This window comes from Cyanistes caeruleus, chromosome 24 (assembly GCF_971803275.1).
Source record: "Cyanistes caeruleus chromosome 24, bCyaCae1.hap1.1, whole genome shotgun sequence".
In the NCBI taxonomy this organism is placed as follows: domain Eukaryota; kingdom Metazoa; phylum Chordata; class Aves; order Passeriformes; family Paridae; genus Cyanistes; species Cyanistes caeruleus.
Window position 1 is genome coordinate 4,203,047 of NC_141724.1, and position 26,254 is coordinate 4,229,300.

Sequence of the window (26,254 nt, forward strand, 5' to 3'; positions counted from 1 at the left end):
GCTATTTTTATTTAAAGTTCTATACAGTCAAAGTTCATCTTCCAATGTTTTCTAAGGATTAGGCTTTCAGTGACATTGAAACTTTTGGCCCAAACATTCCTGGAATGACATTGTCCTCTCTAGAACCGAATGAGGAGAAATTAATGCATTATATTGAAACTTATTGTTGTGAATTTCATGATCTGATTTTTTTTTGTTGTTGTTTTTCCTATCAGGTTCTTTGTTCTGCCTTGTAAAGCAGTGGAATGAAATGATAATTGGTTCTCCTGGAAAGTGGCTGCTTACGCTGGTGGTAAAAACCAATGGGTCCCACTGGGAACTTTTATAGGAAAGAAGCAGCAAAGAGAGATAATTCAGAGTTTCACAAAGCTGACACTGATGTGAGCAGCTCCCTCTGGCACCAGCAGAGTCCAAAGGAATCTTTGGCAGAGCTCTCAGATGGGACTTTCCCCACGTTCTCTGAGAAGAGCTTCCTGGCATTTAGAGTTCTTTTGTCCTGGGAAGAGATTTGCTGAGCTGGAACATTTCTCTAATTTCAGCTTTACATGAAAATGTGTTTATGTCAGGAATTCCAGCTGTGCACTGATCTCTCAGGCTGTGCTCTCCAGCAGCCCAAATCTCACCTGGCCTAGTGGGAGCCATCCCTGCCCATGGATGGAACCACCCCAGAGTTCTTCCAGATGTTTTTCAGCTGGAAAATTTCTCACTGTGGAAGGAGCAGGTGTTTGGAATGTGGTGCTACAGTTCCAGCAAGAGCAGTAAAAAGCAGTGTCTCAACAAACTTCAGCTACAGACTGGGGTGTAGGAAATAAACCTTACCATAGAACCACTGAACCACAGAATCATAGAATCCTGGATAGTTTGGGCTGGAAGAGACCTTAAATCTCATCCAGTGCCACCCTTGCCATGGCAGGGACACCTTCCACTATCCCAGGTTTCTCCAAGCCCCATCCAACCTGGCCTTGGACATTTCCAGGGATCCAGGGGCAGCCACAGTTCTGGGCACCCTGTGCCAGGGCCTCCCCATCCTCACAGGGAAAAATTTCTTCCCAATATCTGATCTAATCTTCTTCTTTTTATTTTAAACTCTTCCTTCTTGTTCTGTTACTATCTGAGAAGAATCAGACACAAATTCTGTGTGAGAAGGTGGTATCACCCCAAAGAAGAGAGAGCTTTGGGACCAAAGCTCTTGGGGCTGCAGTTATTCCATTAATTCTTGTGATGTAAATGCTAAGCACATGGTGAAGATCACTTCAGACATCTGACCTTTTCCACTTTCTTATTCCCCTTCCTCAGCTGAATGGGGGAGGTGGTTATGGAACTGCCAACAAAGCCTGTGAGGAGCAGATAACAACGAGGTGATAGCACACAAATGTCAGCCTTCATCAAATTAATCCCAGGACAGTCACCCGGATGCATTTACAGCAGATAATCTAAACACAAACACAGCATTCTAATCTCTGCCCTGGTGACTCACCAACAGATGCAACACAGCCCCTTAACCTCAAGGCAAAGATCAGCATCTGTTCCAGAGCTGTTGGAGGCTATTTGGAAGGTATTGCTTTTATTTTCATCACAATTGCAATTCTGTTTCTCAGTATTCAACTGTCCCTCGAAATTCTTAGAAGTGAGAACAGTTAGCAGTGGAAACCACGAAGGGATTTCAGATCCTGTCAGAGCAATTAGGGAATTCTTCCCTCAGAGGGTGCTGGCACTGCCCAGGCTCCCCAGGGAATGGGCACAGCCCTGCCAGAGCTCCAGGAGAGTTTGGACATTGCTCCAGGGATGCCCAGGGTGGGATTTGGGGGTGTCCTGAGTTGGGCTCAAGGATCCTTGTGGGTCCCTTCCAGCTCAGGATTTTCTGTGACTGTGAAGTTAACAATATAATCCTGATGTACAGCATTTTCTGCATGTTTTCTCTTGGGAAAAAGAGAAGTCTGTGGTCTAGAGTACACCTGTGGCTCTTCAAAACTGTTCAGGCTGATGTGGAAATGTCTGGTTATTATCACAGGTGCTGGAGTCCACTTCTTTTCCATCTTTTTATTCTGGGTGAGTTGGTTCCACGGCCTGCAGCCCTCCAGACACACCAAGTGTGGACTTTTCTTCCTTTTTCTGGAGACTCTGCTTGTTGGCACACAGTGCTGAGGGAATTCTGCAGGGTCTTCCTAGTAGAGAAACAAAGGCTGATCACTGCTGGTTAAAGCTGGAACTCAACAAGGAAAAACCAAGATGAGTGTCATTTCTGAGGAGTCAATATCCTGAGAAACACTGACTTTCCTTCTGCAAAATTAAACTGCAGAGTAGCAAATCATCAGGTTCAACTTTTAATAGGCTGGTAGGTTTACAGTTATGATAATGGGATATTATTTGGTATTATGATATTTTAGCCATCTAGCATTAAAAAATAATTCCCTGTAGTCATTCCCTGGAAAAGAAAACTAACATTCACTGACTGCCACTAAGAGATGAGAACAAATTCCATGTAGCTCCTGAAATATTGCCAGATGATCAATATAATTTTTATTCTCAGACTGTGTCTTTTTTCACTTTTACTTCTCACTGGATTTCAAACTTTAGACTTTAAATGTGCCAGGGTGGTTAATCAGTAGCCTCAGGGAATTAATGTCAGACAATAAGCTCTCCACAGAGGGGTAAAGAAACCCAAATTTAATCCTGGGAGGGGGGAAACGTGACTGAATGACACAGAAAAGGAGCTGAATGTTCATTCAAATACCGACCAAAACCACGGCAGAAAGTTCTCAGACCAAGGCTCCCAGAGGACATGGAGACAGAACTATAAAATAAATACTGAGGAATATGGGACATAAAGAAATTCTAGAAAAAAAGCTCAATGCTGCCTAAAATATCACCTCCCATCCAGCCCAGATAAAAGGTGACATTTGTACATGGCCTCTTGCATTCAAAGGCTTCTACAGAGCCAGGCTCTGAGTGCAGAAATCAGAGGTCGAAGTTTGGTCACCTAAATTTAAAACAGCAATGTGGAAAAACCTCTGTGTATCTACTGCACTCCCATCAGCTGTCATCCTGCTCTTTTATTTCCAAGTAAATTAATTCCCTGGAGATGCAGCGGACTTGGAAGGGCTGAGCCCCATGGGCTCTGAGTGGAAGGGGCACAATCCCTGCTCCGAGAGCCTCATTCCCTGTGTGTTTTTGTATATTCCATCTCCAACACATGGTTCAGGATTCCACAGCTGAGATCAACCACGGAAAACTTCAGTGTTTCCATCATTGTTTTAAAGTTGTCTGCGAAGATTTTAAGTGATGACATATAGAATTTGGTAACTCTGATTATTGACATCAGCTGAGAGACAAAATGTTCTGGAAATTATTGACAACACTGGTAAATTTTGGTGTCACTGTTTTTTATTAATCGAGTCGTTTAAGGATTTAAATGCCTTATAAAAATATGTGTCAAATTATAGCATAGAATTGAAGTTGATAATTGTTATGCATTCTGTCTTCCTGACAAATCTAAAAGCAGTGAAGGCAGAGAAGCTCCACAATTCCTCTTCACTGTCCTGTCCTGTTCTCTTCTCTTCCGCTTCCTTTCCTCTTCCCCTTCCCCTCTGCCACAGGGCATCGACCACAGCCCCAGGCTGTGGGGGAATCCAAGCCATTTTCTCTGAGGAGATCCCGTTAATTACCACTTACTGACAACTGTAAAATCAGTTATCTTCAGGAAAAATGATTCCTTGGTGTCCCTGACTCTATCAGGACATTCACCGTTTGTTCCAGCAGTGATACAGCAATCCACTGCTAAGGTGTGTTTGTGTTTCTTGTTTTAAGGGACCTTCAAATGAAATTTCACTTGTCCTTGGTATGATGTCTCCATGAACTGATCTTATTCTGGAGCCAGGTGAACTGTACCTGCACAGATATAAATATTTACTGCTGTTCTGTGAACTCAAACCACAGACAGCAGTAATGACCTCTTCCTAAAGTGGTCAAACAGAAGTTCTGTAAGGAGCTGTATGAACTGAAACTACAGCAAATCTGGGTTGAGTGAACACTCCCTTCTTATCCTCTTCAGCCTGCTTGGAATTCCTCATCTTCACTAACCCAGCACTGCCCAGGCCACCACTAACCCACGTCCCCAAGCGTCACATCCACATGGCTTTTAAATCCCTGCAGAGATGGTGGTTCCAGCACTGCCCTAGGCAGCTGTGCCAGGGCTGTACAGCCTCTTCTGTGAATTAATATTCCCCAACATCCATCCTGACCCTCCCCTGGCCATGTCCTCCCTCCTGTCCCTGTTCCCTGGGAGCAGAGCCTGACCCTCCTCGGCTGCCCCTCCTGTCAGGGACTTGTGCAGAGCCAGAAATTCCCCCTGAGCTTCCACTCTTTAAGTGGTTTCACTTAAATGGAACCAAATAAAACCATGAAATTCTCTAGTCTGAAACAATCTCAAAATCATAGTGATGCATTTCAGAAAGCCAATTTCTGTGCTGACACTGCTGGGCTGTTGTGGCCCAGGAGAGGAAATTCTTTATGGATCTTTTAGAAGGTAGGAAGAAAGATGGGACTAAAAAGTTGATTTCCAGGAGGTCCTGGGGTTTGAAGCCGGGCTCATGGTATTCAGAAGGGATTAGGAATGGGAAAATAGCAAGGAGACTCTTTTTATGGTGGGCTCTGGTCTTCAAACTCCCTGAGGATTTGCAGGAGGATGTTATTACATTTTCTGTCAAATTGAATGAAAGGTAAAGATCAGTATAGGTGTGTGAAGTGATGCTCCAGGATTATACTTTTGCAAAAAAAAACCTTCAAAAACCTGATTTTGCACTAAGAATAATTGGCTCTGAGCTGACTCTCCAGAATCAGGAAAAATCCCTTTGGATGATTTGTTTTTAATTAGTCTCTAATGTGAGAGAATAAATTCTGTCCCTGTGAAAATTGCCTGGGCACATGTGCAGTTATTCCAGTGCTCCAGGGTGAAGGGAAAGCTGGGAAAGGTTTGAAGAGGGGTGAGAAAGAGAATGAAGGGAATGCAGATGTTTTTCATGCAGAAGGAGAGGAATATATGGAATACTTTAGTTTGGAAAGGAGTAAAAATAATGGGGGAAAGGAGTAAAATAATGTGGAAAATGGGAGGGATTTGATGGAACTGAGTCCTGAGAGCCATGGCAAAGGTGATGCTGTGTGCTTTTACAGCATGGGAAGCAGGGGGCAACAAAATCCACTCAGAAAAGAGGTTGGATGACTGTTTTTCCCATTGCTGTAGAAGATTGTGAATGTGGGAAATTTCTGTAGATTCTCAGGAAAATGAACACATTCCTGGGAAGGAAACCCAGGCAGGACCAGTGCTGACTTCTGACTTGAGAAACCCCTAAAATGCAACTTTCTGGAGGAAGACAGAATACTCTGGATCCCTTTAATACGTGGATGTCCTAATCTTATACATTTCCATGTCCTTTAGATGATTGTAGGGAAGATATTTAATTAGGAGGCAATAAATTTAAACTGTGTTTGATCTGATCCACTGCTTGTGTGAAGGGAGCTTGTGTCAAATATTTGTTACATTTACATGGAATTTCTTGAGAAAGAAGTTTTGAAGTTTTTACATTGAGCAAGACAGTTGAAAGTAGACATTTTCCTTCAGCTCTTCTTTTATTTTTCCTTTTGCCTCTACAGAGGGTTGAGTGGAGGGAAACCTGCTTTTATGTCAGTTATTTATTGTGCATGGCTTTTATACTCTTCATTTCTGGATAAACACAGCACTTAAAGCACTTTCCTACCTGAGACACCTTAGGCTGTCAATGTAAGCACCAAAAGCAGTAAAAGGGTATGGAAAAATAGGGGATAGTTACTGTAATACAAAGATGTATAAAGGTGAAAGAGTAATTTTTACATCCTGTTATGTTTCTGGTGATTGCATTTATGTCTTCTGTAATGTATTACACACATAATACAGTATATTATATATATATATTGCAGTGTATTTTATATATACATATAGGTTATATGTATTTTTTTAATATATTTCAATCATTATTTAATTTTTATTTTTATTTTATTTTATTTATTATTTTATTTATTTTTTATTTTATTTATTTATTTTTATTTTTTTGGGGTAAGGCTGTTAGTCTTATGGTTTAGTTTTAGGTATTCCTGCATGGAACAGGGAGTTTGGCACGACAATCCTTATGGGTCCCTCCTAATCTGTGATATTTTATGATTATTTAAGGAAAAATATTATGACTTGTATGGGGTCACAGCCCAGAGAAGACTCATGTGATGGCCTTGCTGAGCTTTCATCAGGCACTTTGGGGCCAGGCTGTTCCCTCCTGGGGTGAGCTGGGAGCCACTGGGCACTGAGGCTTTTTGTCCTGTGTCTCCCCACATTCCTGCAGGAAAATCCTGTCATTTCAGATTTCTGTGCACACAACAGAGCACGAGCCTGGTGAGGAGCAGCTGAGGGAGCTGGGGAAGGGACTCAGCCTGGAGAAAAGGAGCTCAGGGGGAATTTTTGGCTCTGCACAAGTCCCTGCCAGGAGGGGACAGCCGGGGGGGTCGGGCTCTGCTTCCAGGGAACAGGGACAGGAGGAGAGAGAACAGCCTCAGGCTGGGCCAGGAGAGGTTTAGGCTGGACATTGGGGGAAATTTCTCCACTGAAAGGGATGTTCAGTGGAGTGGGCTGCCCAGAGCATCGCCCTGGAGGTGTTTGGAAAGAGTGTGTGACACACGGGGCCAGGGGTCAGCAGTGGCCTTGGCAGTGCTGCATTAAGGCTTGGGTGACCTTAGAGGGCTTTTCCCACCTAAATGATTCCATGATTCCATGGTTCTGCCATCACTGCCCACAGCAGCCAGAGGGACAGAGGCTTCTCAAGGGCACCACCAGCACAGAAGAGCTTTTGGAGCTCACAGAAGAGATGCTTGCAGTGTGGAGGCTGGAAATGTGCTGAAATAACAGCACCTCTGTGTTTATGGGGCAGCAGTTGCCAAACCTTCCAGGAATTTTGTGCTTATTCTATTTTCCCCATCCAAAACACACCTGGAGCTCTGTAGGAGCAGCTGCTCTCCCTCTGGCTGATGCAGGATCAGGTTCTGCACTATGTGGGACAAAATCTCCCCAAACCTCAAATCCTCCCAAAACCTCCCCAGTCCTCACACTTTCCCAGAGCAGGACAGCAGTTGGAAGTGGTCACAAAAATTGGACAAACTGTTTGGTAGCTTTCACCTAAACACTCTAATCATAGCCCAACAGCTTGACCTGTACTTAAAAACATTAGTGTACTGCAGCGGGTTATTTGTAATATCTGATTTTTAGTTTATTGGAGATACCTGGGGTTTAGTTCATTGGAATATCTTATTTTTAATTTATTGGACAATTCTCCATATTTATTATTTCACCTTGCTGTGGTGACTCAGGATAAAAATGAGACTATAATAGGCAGGGTTTTCTCTAAGAAACTATACAGTTATCATAAACCTTCAAAAAGCCTCAAGGCACAGTCATAAATCCGAAAACTTTTGGAAAAACCACCCCATTACTGGAATGTCAGTCAGGTTTGTGCGAGCAGTGGGGATGAGAGGAACTGGACACTTGTGAATTGCTGCTGTTACTCAGCTCAAACATGATTTTCTTGCTCCATGAATCACAAGCCAGGGCTTGGCTCTGCTCCTACCCCTCAAGAGCTCCCTCCCAGCGCTGCCTGAGCGTGTCTGGGCATTCCCACTGTGCTGTGGGAAACCCTCAGTGAGGGACAGACACGCTCTGAACTCAGCTCCCTGCTTCCCCCATTGCACTGGGCAGCGGTTTGGGGCAAGAGAGTAAGAGTGTCCCTGGAGAAAATTTCTAATTTTGCTCCCTGGGCGAGCTGAAGCTTTTCCAGAGCAGGCTGTGGGCTGATCTGGGTGGAGGAGGGCTGGGAAAGGTCAGGGATCCCTTCTTGGCTCTTTTGGTCAGCACTGTGCTGGTAAAACCCCACAGACGTTCTCGTGGGCTCTCTGCTTACGGTGAGAGACAGATCATTTCCCCCTCTAGAATTATAAGACTGAGGATGTGGCATCCTCAGGACCCAAGAGAAATAGCTGGGGAAACTGCAGCCACGGAAAGTGAGCGAATGCTGCTGGCTTGGTCCAAGCAGTGCCAGTCCCAGCTGCTCTCACCAAGCTCCTTGGGCAGAAATCACACTGATTGCTGCAGGCAGAACCTTGAACAATCTATACTTGGAAGGCAAAATGTGGGAAATTTCTTTCCTCCAACTCCAAAACATTCAATTTTATTTTTTTTTTCTATTTGGTTTTTAAAAATAATATCGTGTCTTTTTTTGGGCACACATAAATATAGTGATGCTCCTTGTGTGTCTCATGTATTCCGGCAAACAAGCTGTCAGATTGCCTAAGTGGATGGTATATGTGGCAGGAGATTTATGAAACTGTTCCATCGTGCTTCTAAATAAATTAAAAAACGTCATGGGTTTGGGAAATCAAAGCTTTCAGAGCAGTGTTGTGGTTTTTGTTGCTCTAAATTAGTGAGATGAAGCATTTCATTTAAAAAGTTCCCTCCTCTGACAATTGTTGGGGAGTTCACACGAATGGAGCTTTTCATTTTTGTGGAGAAAACCTAAATTGTGTAAGTGATGTCATCTATTTTCATACTCTGTTTAGACAGCCTTGCAGACTACAAAGGGCATTTTCTGGACTGTGGATCTGAGTTTTGTGAGGGAAGAGATCAGATATCTGTGAGGAAATGTTGGGGTTTTGTGCCCCTCTGCCCAGACACACCCCCAGGGTGTCTGCGAGAGTGGAGCACTCAGGAACCTCTTGTTTGCAATACAAGGTTAAAACACACCAAGTTTAACTTCATATTCCAGCATTTCTCATGGAAAGTGGAAACAGATGGATTAGACAAAGGCACAGTAATCGTGTGTCTAACACTAACCAGAGGGAAGAAACCAAAGCAGCTATTCCCACATTGGTGTTTGCTTCTAGAGGATGTTCCTGCACTTCAACATTTGTTTAAAAACCTGAACAAGGCCATGGATGTCTCCTGGCTGCTGGCCTGGTAGGGAATTCCAGAGGGATGGCCCTGCAGAAGGGTGAGGGACTGCTGTGGGATTAGGAATGGCAAGATGATTTCTTAGTCTGAAACAAAATCTTTGCTTAAAGCAGGAAAAGGGACTCCAAGTAACTGACCATGAGAATGAGCAAAAGTCTGGTTAATCAGAAAATAATAATGATTTTGTCCAAGACTTTTCATGCTAGAGAGGAAATTTAGTAGTGCCTTAGTTGGTAAATCCAAGGAACAGGTGACACTATTCTGCACAGGTCTATTGACACAGAAATATCTTTAAAAAGCTCACAGAGATGTCAAAAACAAAATACCAAATTATAGTAAATAATTAATAAACAATACCAAATTGTAGTAAATATAGTAAAACAATAATAAAACAGTAACAAAATAATAAAACAAAATAAAATAAAAAATAATAAAACAAAACCAAAAAGAAGTCTGTAAGACTTTGAGAAGTCTTAGAAGACTGTGAGAATCAGTGAATGAATTACAGTAACCCTTAAACAGTAAAGCCAAATGACAAAAATTCCAAAACTTTGTTGTGGAAGGAAATACTTTTTTGGCAAATGCAAGGTCTGCATCATAAATCAATGGTTTTGAAAAAGTCCATCTAGAAATGCTGTGTTTTACTAAATTATTTGCCTTAATCCATCCTATTGAATTCCATTATTCTGTTAATATCTGAGCTTGGGTTTTGTTTCAGAAGATTTCTTTTGCTTTCACCAGCTGCTTCTACTGCTCATCCCTGTGAGTGAAACTTTTCCAAATGTAAAATATTTCCTGAGAACAGTTCATTCCTTTGTACCAGGTGGGTACTGACATAACAATTTAATAATTTGTATTGATTAATTCATTACTAAAATCAAAGTTATAAATTAACTTTAAAATAACTTTATATTAACTTAACCAAAACTTTCTATCCTTCTTTTATTGACTCTTGATTTTTTCCTTAACTGTGCCATATCCTACATCTTCTTACTGCTCAGCATTTCCATATATTTGGATTTCATCTGACCAGAAGTTGTTTGATTTGACAGATTCTGTATTTGCAGCATCAAAATATGTTGCTATGGAAAAAGTTACGAGTTCTAATTAAAAATGCAGAGGTCACAAGTTTCCCAGAACCAGCAGGGCATAGATCCTAGGAGAAAAGAATCACAACATAAAAAATCCAGAGATATGTCATTCTGCAACTTTCCAGATCTGAAAAGGGAACAGCAAGCATTCAGGACAAAACAGGAGGATGAAATTCATTCAGATGCTAAATTCTCCCTTCCCACTGGCACAAGCTGCTTCTGGAATTCATGCAGAGCATTGAGATTGGAAATGTCATCCTAATACAACTGAAACTGAGGAGAGAGAAATTAGATGGGCATTACTAAAGAGAAATCAGACCTGCCAGGTCACCTTTCAACTCCAATGCCAGTATGGAATTAATTTTCACGTCATGGTGCTGAGGTTTCGATGAACTACTTGTGTCCATCCCTTCCTTTGAAAGATCATCATGTTGGAAAAGGCTCAGGTGTGGTGTTGGGGCTGTCCTGTGCAGGGCCAGGAGCCAGGCTGGATCATCCCTTCCAGCCCAGGATATTCTGTGATTTCAGCTTTGATTTCTCTTCAATACCTTGAGTTGTTTAACTGTTTACAATTTCTCTTCTTATAAACTGTTATTTATAAGTAATTATTGTGAGTTTCCTCTCCTTTTGCTCCAGTTCAGCCAAACTAAGAACCAGCAATGCCAGCACAGGCCTGTGTCTGAGCTGCCCCACCTGGGACAAGGTGTGCCCACACAATTCCTCAATATCTCAACAGATAATCGATCAATATCTGCATCAGAGCACAGGATTTCAGACCAGCCCAGCTGGGCCAAACCTCTACTCTGGTATGAACATACCTGCTCTGTTCTAGGTTGGCCATTTCTGCAATTTTGTGGCAAATGAAATAGTTAAAACAACGAATCATAGGAAATCCTAAATTGGAATCTTAAATCCTAAAGCTCATCAAAGTCCAATAATTCTACTCAAAATGTATTTGGCTTCTAATCTTTTGACAGTGTTGGAGCTCTCAAAGCTCCCACTGCAGCAATTTTTTATTTTTAAATTATAAATGTTGTTTAAATATCTTCCAGCTTGTGTCCCCTGCCCTGCAGTAGCAGGAGTATTTCTCCCTGAAGTCTGCAGTTCAGGGAAGTTGTGCTGCTACACCCAGAGCAGAGGGATCCCCAGCTCCTCTCTGGGAGCTGCCGAGTTTCTGTCCTGGGAAAAAGGGAAGCCTGAGGTCTGATGGCTCCTGCTCCTCAGTTCCTCTTCTAGATAGAGAAAAAATAACATTTCCCCATAGATATTTGATATTTTCCCACAAAAAAACACAGAGCCACATTCCAGAAAATGTACTTTTGTGAGGGTGGGCAGGCCCTGGCACAGGTGCCCAGAGCAGCTGTGGCTGCCCCTGGATCCCTGGGAGTGTCCAAAGCCAAGGCTGGACAGGGCTTGGAGCAACCTGGGACAGTGGAAAGTGTCCCTGCCATGGCAGGGGTGGGATGGGATGGGATGGGATGGGATCCATGGGATGGGATGGGATGGGATGGGATGGGATGGGATGGGATGGGATGGGATGGGATGGGATGGGATCCATGGGATGGGATCCATGGGATGGGATCCATGGGATGGGATGGGATGGGATGGGATGGGATGGGATGGGATGGGATGGGATGGGATGGGATGGGATGGGATGGCCTTTAAGGTCCTCCCAACCCAAGCCTGTCTGGGATTCTGGGACTCTGTAATTCTGGGATTCTGTAATTCCATGTTTGGATTACCCACATGTGAACCTTGGCTTCAGTTCTCTGATAAAGGTCCCACCAAAGGTGCAGCACAAGACTCACCCTCGCAGTTTAATGCATTTGCAGATCTAGAATTGTTTTCTCCCAGTTCCTGCAGGAATTCCAGAGTCAGTTTCTTGCCAGGGTTATTTATAGTTCTCTGTCATGGCCATGGCCTCAGGCCACATCCCTTAAACTGAGGAGACAGGCAGTCAAGTGCAACACCGGAACATGGAACTGAGTTTGTTGCTGGCACAGCTACAGAGACCAGCACTGGATCCTGTGTTTCAAAGCCTGTGTGCATCATTTTACTCTAATTAAAGATGCTATCATTGATAAAACAACAATAGATATCCACCTCGCCCTTTTTAGGGGGGGTTAAACCACTATATCTAATTAGGATGAGGGCTAAATGCCTTCCTGAGGGCTCACAAATGCTGATCTGTAGTTTTGTAAATGTAGACAATGCCATTCTGCTGTATTTAATGAGTCTTGTTTATAGTTCTGAAGTCTATAAACTGAGCTAATTACCATGAAAAATTCCAGGCAGCTGTCTTGAAACTGTTTTACCAGTTTTCCCTTTTGCCCTGCTTTGGTTTTTAATAAGGCAAGAAGCTTTCAGATAGTTACAGACAATATTTAGGATTGGGATCCATATTTAAAGTTTTTCCATTGAACTGAAGCAAGGTCAGCTCTAAAATTCCTTGCTCTAATTCGTAGCCAAAGTAGATGAGAAACTGTGTGAATTCAGATGGCAGCTCAGAGAGCAAATTTGCTTTGAGAAGGAACAAACTTTACCAATTTATACACTATTAATTTTAATAACTGCATTAATTGAGCTCATAATTTAAAAATATGCCCAGTATTATATATGATACTCTATGGCATTATATAACACAGTTCAATATAATATAATTGGCATACTTAACATTTTATATTCAATATTTAGAGTCAATAATTTATATTTGTTCTAATTTTAATATGTAATATACAATATGAAATATTTACTATATAACTCATATTTGAGACAGAAAACAGTAGAGTTCCCATTTTTGTGTGCAGACAGCACAGCTGTTTTCTGTCATAAAGCAAAAAAAACTCCCAACATATTACAGTCATTTTATATACTGCTATTTCTATGCTCCCATGTTAATTTGGAGGTATTTTTAGTGCTACCCTGGCTCCCCTATAAATTTATTTTTAAAAATACAAGCAAGACACTGAAAGAGCAAAAGGGAATCTCTGGACATCTTTCCCTGAGTGGAGTCCCCTGAAAAATTTCTCAACCCTGCAGATTTCTAAAAGGCAAGAAGCCAGAGTGAAACTGTTGGGAAGAGTGTGGAGTAACAGAAAAGGCTCCGTAAACTGATTTTGTACTAAAAATTCTGATTCAGGGTGTTGCTAAGTGCAAACAGAAATATTTCTCTGTCGGTTGCCAAACAAGCGGAAGACTTTGGGAGTTTCTTTTCAGCACTTGGAGCTCTGAACAAGGTGGTGGGAGGGGATTCTGCACAGCCTGGCAGGGCCTGGGTCCCTCGTGGGGCTGGGTTTAACCCATTTGGGCTTCTCTAGGGGGTGTAAAACCAGCTCCAAACCAGCCCCAAACCAGCTCCAAAACAGCTCCGAAACAGCTTGAAAACAGCCCCAAACTAGCCCCAAACCAGCTCCAAAACAGCCCCAAAACAGCCCCAAACCAGCCCCAAACCAGCTCCAAAACAGCCCCAAAACAGCCCCAAACCAGCTCCAAACCAGCCCCAAACCAGCTCCAAAACAGCCCCAAAACAGCCCCAAAACAGCCCCAAACCAGCCCCAAACCAGCTCCAAACCAGCTCCAAACCAGCTCCAAACCAGCCCCAAACCAGCTCCAAACCAGCTCCAAAACAGCCCCAAACCAGCTCCAAACCAGCAGCCTCATAATTATGACCCACTTTATTCAAGTGCCAGGCCCAGGACATGATGAGGTGCTGGGCAAGGCCTTCTGCCTTCTGAGAGCCACTGGGATACGAATGGGAAATTAAAATAAAATATAAATTCACTTGGTGAGGATTCCATTTGAAGATTTCCACGGCGGCATCAGGCCGAGGATGTTTCTCACGTGCCCTGATGATTTCACTTAATGAAGACAATTATATGAAAAAGTTTTTTGTGCGATTATAGGATGAAAAAAAATCCATGGAGTCATTTATAAAAAAAAATCAGCATTTCAGAAGAAGCCATATAAGGCACAGAGAATTCAGCCCCGCTGACTCGGGCCAGGCTGGGGACCAGCACTTAAAGGAAAAGTGGAACAGCAGCAGTTCCTTCCCTTTGGGCTTCCCTGACCCAGCTTTGGCACTGATCCTGTCACTGCTCCTTTCATGAGTATTTTTACTGTGTGTTCTAAGGTCTGTTATAGCTTTTAACAGGTTTTTTGAAGCCCCTGAGGCTGGGGTGTATATATATATGTATATATATATATATATATATATATATATATATACACACACACACACCAGCCCTAGGGGGCTTAAAAAAAATTAAAAATAAATAATAATAAAAATAAATATATATGTATGCATGTGTATGTGTATGTGTATGTGTATGTGTATGTGTATGTGTATATGTATATGTATATGTATATGTATATGTATATGTATATAGAGAGAGATAGAGATAGAGATAGAGATAGAGATAGAGATAGAGATAGAGATAGAGATAGAGATATAGAGATAGATGTGTGTGCATATATATATGTATATATGTATATATGTATATGTGTGTGTTTAATATATATTATGATACATAAAAGATATGTTTATATCTTTGTATTTTATTTATTTATATTTTATCTATCTTATCATGTTTCTGTATTTTATATTTATGTATTTATAGATATACACTATGCTCTCATCCCCACTCAACCTATATGGATGAGATCATATTTAAGCCATATGCCCAAAATCCCTTGCCAAGAGGTGCTGAATGGCTGCTGCTTCTGACTGCACCTGGAAGGAGCAGGCACTGCTGGAGGCTCTACTCTTGGAAAGGGAGCTGGAAATCTCATTTAACTCAGTCAGGATAGCAGCTTTGGGCGGTGGGTTTGCACCTAGACAGCCCTGGAAGGGGCACAGATTCCAGCTAGAGCCTTTGAAAGGTTGTTGATAGCAAGGGTGAGTTTTTAATATTAAACTATTCCGCATCAAAAATTCCTGGGTTTTATTTTTCATCTTATGAACATTGTGAGGACTTGGTACAGACTGTGGCCAGTAGATCTCATGCTCCTCTCCTGAGGAAGGACTCTGGAGCATGGTTTTATTTGAAGAGTGTTCTTAAACTGCTGCTGTTCTCCCAGAGCCATGCTGGTTTTGGCCTGGAAAACTGGTTTTGTGGGAGACACTTGGCCTTCCCTCTGGAATGTGTGGCTGGAGGGTGAATTGTGGAGAGCAGCTCTGAGAGCCCCAGCAGCAGCAGGAGAAGGTGGTGGGTGAATTACGAGGAATGTGTGGTGTGGAGATTCTGGGCTTGGCTTCCCTGGCTGAGGGAACAGGGAGCATGGAAGAGCTGGGGTTTGTGGGACTGTGGTCAAAGGAGAGGGGTGTTAAACATCTGTGATGTCCTGGAAACCCAGAATGATTTGGGTTGGAAGGGACCTTAAAGCCCATCCTGTTCCACTCCTGCCATGGCAGGGACACCTCCCACCATCCCAGGCTGCTCCAGCCCTAATGTCCAGCCTGGCCTTGGACACTTCCAGGGATCCAGGGGCAGCCACAGCTGCTCTGGGCACCTGTGCCAGGGCCTCCCACCCTCACAGGGAACAATTCCTTCCCAATATCCCATCCATCCCTGCCCTCTGGCAGTGGGAAGCCATTCCCTGTGTCCTGTCCCTCCATCCCTTATCCCAAGTCCTTCTCCAGCTCTCCTGGAGCCCCTTTAGTCCCTGGAAGGAGCATGGAGTTCTCCCTGGAGCCTCTTCTCATCTGGGCTGGACACCCCGAGCTCTTCCAGGTGTCCATCCCTCTGCCGAGCTCTGGCTGGATGAAGGGACACACACACACAGATTTATACTCTGCAGGAAGGTTCCTCCTCTTTCTCTGTTCATTTCCCCCCTTCCAGCCATCCCACAGGTGCTCTTCCAGCCTCTCCAGGGCTTTGTCCCTCCTCAGAGCAGGGACCAGCACATGGAATCACAGCCAGGGGTTTGTATCGATTGTGATCCAATTGCAGTTTGTGCCAGGGGCTGCTGCCAGGGCAAGGGCTGGAAATAAAACCTGGGAAGTTCCTTATCCACTGTGGATCCTACAGGAATCTTAGTTAAATATGTTGATATTAAATAAGTCTTTACCAAGCTTTAAACACAAGAACCTGATGATGCAGAGCTGTAGCCAAACCCCATTTTTGGATATAATCCATGAGTCAATTCACTATTCTCAGTCTATGGATTGGGTACAACTTGCCTAAAATAACCATCAAAACAGGTCACTGTGAGAGATGAGTTTTTCCAGAGGCTGTGCTGATGATCTTGTGGTCATTCTGTGTTCATTGTGTGAATTGATTGATAGACTGTAAGTTCATCACAATTCAGGGCTAATTAAACTGTCTTTTCACTGTGCTCCTAACTTTCCCACCTGAGGCAGCTCCTGGCTTCTCCCCTGAGCTGGTGACCACAGCTTTACAAGCACCCACTTTTAACAAACTGAGCACTTGCTGTGTCCATGGGCTGTGCTCAGATCAGTTGAGTGGAAAAAGCAATTTCATTTTGTATTTGCTGTCTGCTGCTCTGGCATGCTGCAGCCAGGCTGACCTCTTCAAAACCCCCAGTTCGCTGAAATTTGATCAATAATTTGGGATTAACCAGCATGCTGATCTTTGTATTCTGAGCTAGGTACAATTTAAATGTCTATTTTCCACCAATGAAAACAGCAGTGTTTGAATTGTAGTGCTCAAGCTTTATTCTGCCAGTGATATTTCCCCTTTGTTTTATATATATATATTTTTATACATACATACATACATATATATATATATATATATATAAATTTTATATTTTTTTTAAAAAAATCTTATATATATATAATTCCTTTTTTATAGGATTCCCTATAGGAAATCCTGAATAAATACAAATGTACAGGTGTGGTTAACAAAGGGCAAAGAGCAGTTTACCAGTGCACTCTCACAGTATCACCAAATTCCCCAAATCCCTCTGCTTTCTGTAAGTCTAACACTGACTGAAATAAACACTACATGAAGTAGTTTAGCTGCAGTGTTTCATAAATATGTCAGAGCCAAACCTCACACACCAAATGTATTCAGTACCTGTGATCCTGGCTTTAATCAGTACCAGTTCAGCATAATGTCATAATTTACAGCAAGAAATAAGAGATTTTGGATTGTTGGGGCTTTTTGGTTGGGTTTTTTTTATGCAACAGCTCAAAAAACTGCATGGAGTTACCCACAGAAATAATGGGGGAATTTAAACACCTCCTACAAACATACTGGATTTGAAAATTGAAACCAAAGGAAAATTTATTTATTGCAGCGAGTTTGTAAAGGAAATTTCTTGTATCTCTTATAAAATTCAGTAAGGTTTATTGCAAGGCTTAGCAATGAGGATCCCTGCTCCTGTGTATGTGTGTGTGTTTGGGAAGAAGAATTGAAGTTCCTTGCAGGATGACCCAGTAGGAAAGGGGAGTTCCTGCTCTTGCAAGCTTTGGGAGCACATTTATAGCCTAGTGCAGTGCTCTGAGTGAGGTAAAATCTCATCCCTGTGTGCTGGATCAGTGTAACAAACAGGAATAGCTCATTCCCAGGTGAGAAACACTTCTCACTCACAGAAATAGTTCTGGACACAGATGTCCCAAGTGCTCATCTCAGTTAGCAATGTGTGTTGTCTGTATGCTTGATACTTGGGAAGAAAATAAAAAGAAAACAAAAAGTCACCCCCTTTCAGGCACTTCTACACAATACATTTTATATCTAAGGTTCCATTCAGAAAGATCTTTGAAATAAAGAGTAAAGCCACTGCTCAGTAGCTGAGCAGCCACCAGCTCACTGAGGAAAATGGTATCAATGAGTGCTCTGAAGTGGATTTTTCACAGACGGAAGGAAACAACACAGTGAGATTATTTTCATGCTCTGTGAATTTATCTCCCCACCGTCTGGGGGGTTTCAGGGGAGGGAAGCACACAGAAATAGGCAGGTGTCCCCCTATTAAACACCACAGGAGATTCCTGGAGCTGAGGGTACCTGAATTCTTCTTTCCAGCTGTTTGCAACAGCAGCATCTGAGGGGAGGAATGCACAGTTCCATCTGTTCAGTTATGGCCACTTTGATTCATCTCAGTGGATGTCAAACTCCTTTTTGAAAGAGTAAATGCATTATTTAAACATAAACAGAGCTACTCACTCCTAGAGAGCAAAATAAAGATGAAAATATCCTTTACACCCTTTCAAGTTAAGTGGAATTGCTGCAGTGCTGTGTGTGAGTGCCTTGGGCAGCAGAGGATCACTCAGCATCCCCCAGGCTGCCATACAAGGCTGCCTTTTGTCTTGAGTCATCCATTGATTTCCAGCAGGGAATCAGCCTCCTGAAGCCACACAGCAGAGCAAATTCTGAGTTCTGGGATGTGCAGCTCAAGCTGTGCAGAGGGAAAGCAGATAAACTTGGACTGAGCAGTAGGGCTGGTGTATGGGAAGGTGGAATTGATGCTCCTCAGGAATCGCCAGTCTGGGCACTGAGTCTGACAGGACAACGCTCCAGGGAATTTTTGAGATGGGTTCTGCCCTCAGACCTCTGCCCTGCCCCATCTGGTTTTGAGCACACAGAAGTCATGGACTTAAAAATATTACAGAGAATCACAGAATCGACTGGTTTGGGCTAGAAGAAACTTTAAACACACCAACAGCTTCAAGAATGACAAAAAACAACATTCCAAATTGTATCATGCCTTAGATTACAGCATTCTGTGGTTTTGTTTATTTACTATGCTTGTTTGTATTTAGAAAGTTATTTACTTGCTGTGTTTGACTGAGTCAAATGAGCATTAATTTATCTTTTCTCTGTGTAAGAGCTGCTTTAATGGCATCTCATCAATGTGCAGTGAGAAGGCTGCACTGACTGCTGTTCTTATTGGAAGCAATTAATTTAGTAAATTTACTCAATTTTCATTCCTAATAATAACTTTTCAGGCAACATTCCCTGCTTGTCCATTTATCCTCAGATTCAGTGTGTAACTATAATAAAAAGGGAATTCCCTAAACATGCTTTGTTTGGCACTTGTTGCACTTACAGGTCCTGCAAGCAAAGAGCTTTTGAAGACACAGAGCCATTTGCTTTTTGGTGTGATCCATTTCCCCACCCTCCAGAATTATGGAATCCCAGAGTGGTTTGGGTTGGAAGGGACTTTAACACTCAACCTGTTCCACCCCCTGCCATGGCATGTCCCCTGTCCCAGGTTGCTCCAAGTCCTTTCCAACATGGCCTTGGACACTCCCAGGGATGGGGCAGCCACGGCTGCTCTGGGCACCTGAGCCAGGGCCTCCCCAACCTTACAAGGAAGAATTCCTTCCCAATGTCCCATCCATCCCTGCCCTCTGGCACTGGGAGCCATTCCCCTTGTCCTGTCCCTCCATCCCTTGTCTCCAGTCCCTCTCCAGCTCTCCTGGAGCCCCTTCAGGCCCTGGAAGGAGCTCTGAGTTCTCCCTGGAGCCTTCTCCTCTCCATGTGAGCATTCCCAGCTCTCCCAGGCTGGATGAGCTGACCTCAGTGCTCCAGCAGGGAATGCTGCTCCTGTCCTGCTCTCAGCCAGCTCTGCAGGAGAAGCTCCTGAGCTCAGAGCGAGCCGAAGCCGCAGAGCTGCTGTGAGCCTGGTGTGCAGGCAGGGCTCTGGGGATGGCATCAGGGCACAGCAAAGCTGTGAACGCTCCGCAGGGAATTCCGTGTGGATAACGCGCTCCCGAGTGCTCCCGTGCCACCGTTCTGGGCCTGCAAAATGTCATTTTATCTCCCTGCCCTCATCAGTGAGGCACTCTTCATCTCCCTCAATGAAGGCTTTGTCTTGGTCTTCAACATTCAGCACAAGGTTTTTGATGATTAGAATGAAAAACGCTGAGTTTTCTCCCCAGGCTGCCAGCACAGGAATATTGCTGGCTGAGCATGGAGCTGAGAGATGGAAAATACTTGGATAAAACCACTGGATTTTTCCTCCACGTGTGGCTCACCAATAATAATAACTAATAATAAATTTATATTTAATAAATACTGATGCTAAATTAATAATAATAAATAATAAATAATAAATAATAAATAATAAATAATAAATAATAAATAATAAATGATAAATAATAAATAATAAATAATAAGTAATAAGTAATAAGTAATAAGTAATAAGTAATAAGTAATAAGTAATAAATGATAACTATAAATAGTAAATAATAAATAATAAATAATAAATAATGAATAATAAATAATAAATAATAAATAATAAATAATAAATAAATATGAATCAATATAGACATTATAAACAAAAATAAACATCATAATGAATAAATAATATCAATAATAATAATAATAAATAACCTATAACATATAAATGCTATTTATAATGATCATTTATAAAGATGATTCTGAGACTCTGTGTAAGATGGGCTTTTCAGTGTATTTCTGGATACTTGAGGCTGTTATGTACTTTGTACTGCATACAAAGTGCATTTAACTGCTCAGCTCTGTCCTTCGTACTTCAGAGAAACTCAGGGAGACAAACACTTCATGGGCTTGAGTAAATTTTCCTCTAAAATATGACTCAAAAGCATTTCCTGATAATAAGATAAATAACATGGGTGACTGTTTTCAGTCTACACTGATGTTCTCAGATGTTTAATTTCCTGTGAATATGGGTCCTAGAGATAATAATCACAGTGATAAGAGGCCTTATTTTTAAATTTTTTTCCACTTTCCACTGCACTATGGATTCAGTCTGGGGGGGAAAAAGAACCTTTTGATGATAAGTAATTGAAATAAAATCTCACAAATTCGCTAAAGGAAAGGTCACTGTAAGAAGAAATAAGGGCTGTCTAAGAGTTGTGTGTGCCTGATGTGTTTTTATAAGATAAGGGAGCTATTTCTAGAGGAATACAAAGACTCTTTACCATTGAAAAGAGTAGGGTAGCACTGAAGGCATCCTTAGCACTGCAGGTGTCAGGATCCCTAAATGATGAGAACATGGGAATAGGTGGGAAAACAATCTTTGGGCAGTGGAAGCAGATTATTGGATGGCTGAAATATGGGAGAAAAATCTCAAAAGAGAGAGATCAGGGGACAAGAGGAGCTTTAGAAGTGAGGAAACTTCTATTTCCCAATTATCTCCAGCCTAATTGCAGAATGAATAATTTCTTCCACACCTCTCTCCTGCCCAGATGTTGCTGCAGATGACAAAGCTTCTGCCAAAGAGAGCTTGGAAATGCACACCAGGACTGTGAGCAGCCTGGTTTAACTTCCAGTGACACTTCAAAACAAATAGAAGAATGCTACGTTTCCCTTGGCTTCCCACACCTTCTCCCCTCAGCTGGAGTTCAGGGTTCTCCAAAAGAAAAGTGTTCTCACCCATCATCCCAGCCCCTCACAGCAAGTGAACAGGGAAAACGAATCATCTGCACTACCAGAGATCTAGGAAATATTTTCTAAATTGTATCACAGTAGAACAAAAAGCTTCCTTGAGCTGTAGGGTCTAGGAGAAAGGAGGTTATATGTGGCATTAATTTTCTATTCTCTAATGGAAACCATTGTCCGACTTTGCCACAGCCATGGTTTTCTAATGGCTGGGAGTAATTTGCCCAGATTAATGCTCTCTGTTCAATCCATTTAATGTGACTTAATTTCATAACACTACAGGCTTTATCAGTAGTCAAAGTAACCCCTGCAAAACCCCAGCAGGCAAAAATGCCTGTCGAGTTTAGCTGTTGAGGCTGGATGGTGCTGCTTGGTGAAAAATGAAGGAATTGTTTGGAGGGAAAGGACCATCAGAGAACCACTGGCTCTGCCCAAATTCTTTGTCTTTCATCAGACGTGTTCTTGGGTCACAGCTCGGCTTCATCTTCACGTTCATCACAATGTGGGGTTTGTGTCTGTGGCCATTTGGGAGCTCTGTCAGACTCCCCCAGCCTGCCCTGCACAGATCACAAATCAGAGACCCACAGAAAATCCCCCCTCACTCTTTATGGGGTTGAATTTGGGATATCACCCCTTGCAAAGGTAAAGGCTCAGATATTTTCATTGCAGCTTCAGTCTGGAAGTGTCAGGATGGTAAAAGCTGTTGTGTTGGTTGGGTTTTTCCTCCTGTGGTTGTTCTCATCAGCTTTCTCTCCATAGCACACTTAGGAATATTCACAGCACACTTAGGAATATTCACAGAACATTTAGGAATATTCACTGTGATATCTTTTCTCCCTGAGATGTTGCAGCACCCCAGTTCTTCCCCAGAACAGCAGCAAGGGCTCTCAGTCAGTCACTGTCCTGCCTTTGACACCCAACCTGCTCATTCTGAATGCTAAAGTAACCTTTGATTTGCTTTAAAAATACTCATATGGCACTCAAGACTGTCTTGGCCCCTTTTATCCTGAGGCTCATCATAGGAAGCACCATTCAATGCTTGAATTGAGGAGAGGGGGATTTTGGAATTGTGGACATGTTAAATGTGTTTTTAGTGTAAAAGATTTCTCAGAAATCCCATTTTGCAGCCAGGATCTACTATTCTGCCTTGTCTTCTCCCAAAAAATCACCCCCAAGGTAGCTATAAAGCAACTGTTAACAGCATTTCCAGGTTTTCACCCAGTTTTAGTGGTTGTTGCTTAGGGTTGATGGCTTTGCCAGGAGTTTCTGACTGAGGTATTGCTCATGTGATCTCTGTAGGATTCACACTCCATGTCTGGCATTTTGGGGGCTGCCAGAGTTAATGATGAACTCCTGAAAGGCTCAGCTCTGGAACTCTTACCCTTAAGAAAGGTTTGCTGTCCCTCACTAGCCAGGGTTCATCTCTGCTCTGTTTCAGGGCATGGTTTTGGGTGTCATTCCACCCACTCAAACTTCTCAGGAAATTTCTAAGTCGTTGGACAAGACCATGGGGAAATATATCCTCATGGGCAGAGAGTGATGGGATAATGGGGAATGGCTTTAAGCTAAAGGAGTAGAGTTTAAATAGGATTTTGGGGAGGAATAGCTCCCTGTGAGGGTGGTGAGACCATGGCACAGCTGGGGCTGCCCCTGGATCCCTTGAAGTGTCCAAGGCCAGGCTGGACAGGGCTTGGAGCAGCCTGGGATAGTGGAAGGTGTCCCTGCCATGGCAGGGGGTAGCACTGGGTGGGCTTTAAGGTCCCTTCCAACCCAAACCCTTCCAGGATTCCCTGATTTCTGTGGTTCCATGCACTGCAGAGCCAGGTAACAGTGAGAGCACTGACACATGAGCCTGGAACAGGCCAGGATTGTACCTCAAGGGCTTGTGGTGGTTACTCACCCACAAGGACCCACAGAAAGCTTTACAATTGTAAAAACCTCAGTGATTTTGAAGGAAAACTTGAGGAATTGGCATCCCAGGCCAGAAGATCCTTTCCTATCTCCTGATATTGCCCTTCCTCCTTCAGCAGCCACATCCCAATAATCCAACACACACTACAGTTGGTTCAATCCCCGTCAGGTCAGGAAGCACAAAGTGCTCAAAACTGAACCTTGATGGAGCCTGGGCTGAGTTTTTCCATGGATAAGGGCTGTGGCAAACACATTCCTCTTTGTGACCAGTATTTCTCCTGCCCACCCACTGAGAATGACCTGGCCAGAAGGTGCTGGGGAAAGGGGAGGCTGAGACCACCCAGCAGTGGCTGCAGCAGCCTCAGGCCAGCCTGGGTGGCCCATTTGTTCCTCCCCAGCTTTTCTTCTGCCCTTTCTGATCCTTCCCAGTATGGAGCAGGGCATGTCTGTGGTCCTGCAGGGAAGGGAGAGCCCTGGGGAGGGCAGGTGGGGCTGGACTGCTCCGAGCTGTCTCATCTGGGACAAACGTGGAAGGAGAGGGAAGGAAGAAGCTCTGATGGAACATGAGGTGGAGTTCTGTGCAGGAGTGGCTTTTTGGAAAGGGTGTGGATGCAGTGGGTTTGAGTTCACTCAGCCCAACACACTGGTGATGATTTCCTTATGCTCATTATTTCTTAAGGAGAAGAAAAGGGGTTTGTATTTCAGTAAAACCCAAATGTTTATGGTAAATTTCCTAAGCACGAAAGATGGTGCAAGAAAGAAACATATTTTAAAAACCACACCATGTAAAACATCAAAACCCCACCAACCTCAAATCAAACACAAAGGAAGAGATGCAGAGTCTCCTCTACAACTGAGAGCAAATTCAAAATGCATTGTCTGATGCAGTGCTGGGATGTCCACCAGAGCACTCACCTCTGTTAGAAAATCTCTTTTATTTTCTGTTTAGTCTGTGTGTTATTTAGAGCTTACTTAATGAGTTTCCTCTCTGCACTAACTTGTGATTTTTATTGCAGAGATTTTTCACAAAATCTGGGCAGGACTGCCATCCTGTGAGATGAGCAGAGTGGTGGAAGAGATATTTCTAGAGTGAGTGGACACCTCCAAAGTCAGTGTAGTGTGACACAAACCCTCTGAGGTCTTCATTTCTTCCTCCACAACTTCATGTCAGCAACAAAAGGAAAAGCTGCTTTGTAATGACAAACAACAAGAATCTCCTAACACTGAGAAGAAGTTAGAACTTACTGTGCCTTGTCTCTTCGAGATAATGGCTGGCTTCCACCTGGAAGTGTGTATTTTTAATTAAATGACATTTTTCAGACTGTATTTTTGATTTAATTAAAGAGATGTCCATCTGGCCCTCGTCCTGCACAGTGTTAGTGCCAGTATCCATTAAAAATGAGAATCTCTGTGCGGAGGAGATTCCACATTCAAGCACAGAGATGGAAGGTGGGACTGCTTTAGGACAGAGCCAGGTGTGGGGGCCTCGAGGGTGCCCTGAGGAGAGGAGGTGGAGGCTGCAGAGAAGGAAACAGCCTTTGAGTGGGGAGCTGGGGAACACCTGACACCTGGCTGGGACCTCACAGCACCTCACTGCCCTCAGAGCTCTGGCATCCCTCAGCCACAGCCCCACTGCTGCTCCTGGAGACTTGGAATTCCCTCTTTCTTCGCTTCCTTACCCTTCCCAGCACATCCCACCAGACCCCAGACTGGGGGTTCTGAGCTTCCTGCTGGCTTCCCACCTTTGATTTCTCAAAAGCATCTCCATACTCTGGGCAGCTTCTCTTGGAATTACTTAAAAACCTCCCCAGGCTCTCCCCTTCTCTTCTGAATTCTCACTCAGGTCCATCTTTTCCTCTGTGTCTCACAGAGCCCTGGGAGGGGGAGATGCTGCCCAGGGTATCCACAGGGCAGCTCCTCGGCCTCACAGATTGCTTCTCCCACTTCATTTCCCCTCATCCTTCCTTCTTCCTTTTCCCTCTTTTCTTCATTTCCCACCTGATTTTTTCCCCTCTTTCCTTCCTCGCCACACTTGATTTCTTATTTCTGTCCTTATTCCCTTACCCTGCTGCACCCTCATTTTTTCTGCCCATCCTTTCTCTCCTCTCTCCTTTCCCCTCACACGTGCCCCCCATTTCTCCTTCTCCCTCCTCATCTTAAAAACTCACCTTCCCTTGTCTCATCACTCTTCTTGTTTTCTTTCTCCCTCCCCTTTCCTCCCTTTCTGCCACCCCTCCCTTTAAGCACCAACTCAGATGAGCAGCAGCTCCAAAACACCCCAAGACACCCTCAAACCCCACCTGAGTGCTCCCAAACCAACTCTGAGACAGCAAGGCCAGCTTGGGAAGGCAGATGTGTTGGTTTTGCTGGGTTAAGCCTCTGAGGACCAGCCTGGAAGAGAGGCAACGTGACCAGAATTGTTCATTTCAGTGACATTTTTCCAAGGAAGTCTGTAAACACAGAAGGGGGAGCAAACAAGAGAGAGCAAGAAGTGTTTGAGAGGAGAAGCACCAAGTGCCATCAGCCTTTATTGTCAAAAGCTGAAAGAATCCCAGAATCCTGGTGTGGTTTGTGTGAGCAGGGACATTAAAGATCACCCCCTGCCCCGGCAGGGACACCTTCCACTACTCCAGCTTGCTCCAAGTCCCATCCAAGCTGGATTTGGGCACTTCTGCTTGGCTTCAGTCCTTTATTAATACAGATTTTCTGCACGAGGCACATCAGGAGTGCCTCTCATGGGAATTTCTCCTGGCTCAGGCACATGTGGGGGGATGCAAGGGAGCCTCTGGCTGGGAATTTGTCTGCTCAAGGTCATCAACCCTTTTCCCCCTGTGACAGAGCTGCGGGTGGGCAAAGCTCCCGGGGGTGTGGGAGGTGTGGGAGTGTTGGAAGCTGTAAAATCCGAG

General features: G+C 43.5%; 1 long non-coding RNA gene across 1 annotated transcript in view; it reads left to right on the forward strand.

Annotated features, from left to right (window-relative positions):
• The window catches only part of LOC111939657 (uncharacterized), a 97,719-nt gene extending 93,880 nt beyond the window's left edge, over nucleotides 1-3,839 (forward strand). The window contains exons 3-4 of the long non-coding RNA XR_015279092.1: nucleotides 216-1,555; nucleotides 2,012-3,839. This is a non-coding gene — a long non-coding RNA (uncharacterized LOC111939657). The remainder of the gene's footprint in view (nucleotides 1-215; nucleotides 1,556-2,011) is intronic.
• Nucleotides 3,840-26,254: the final 22,415 nt, after the last annotated feature.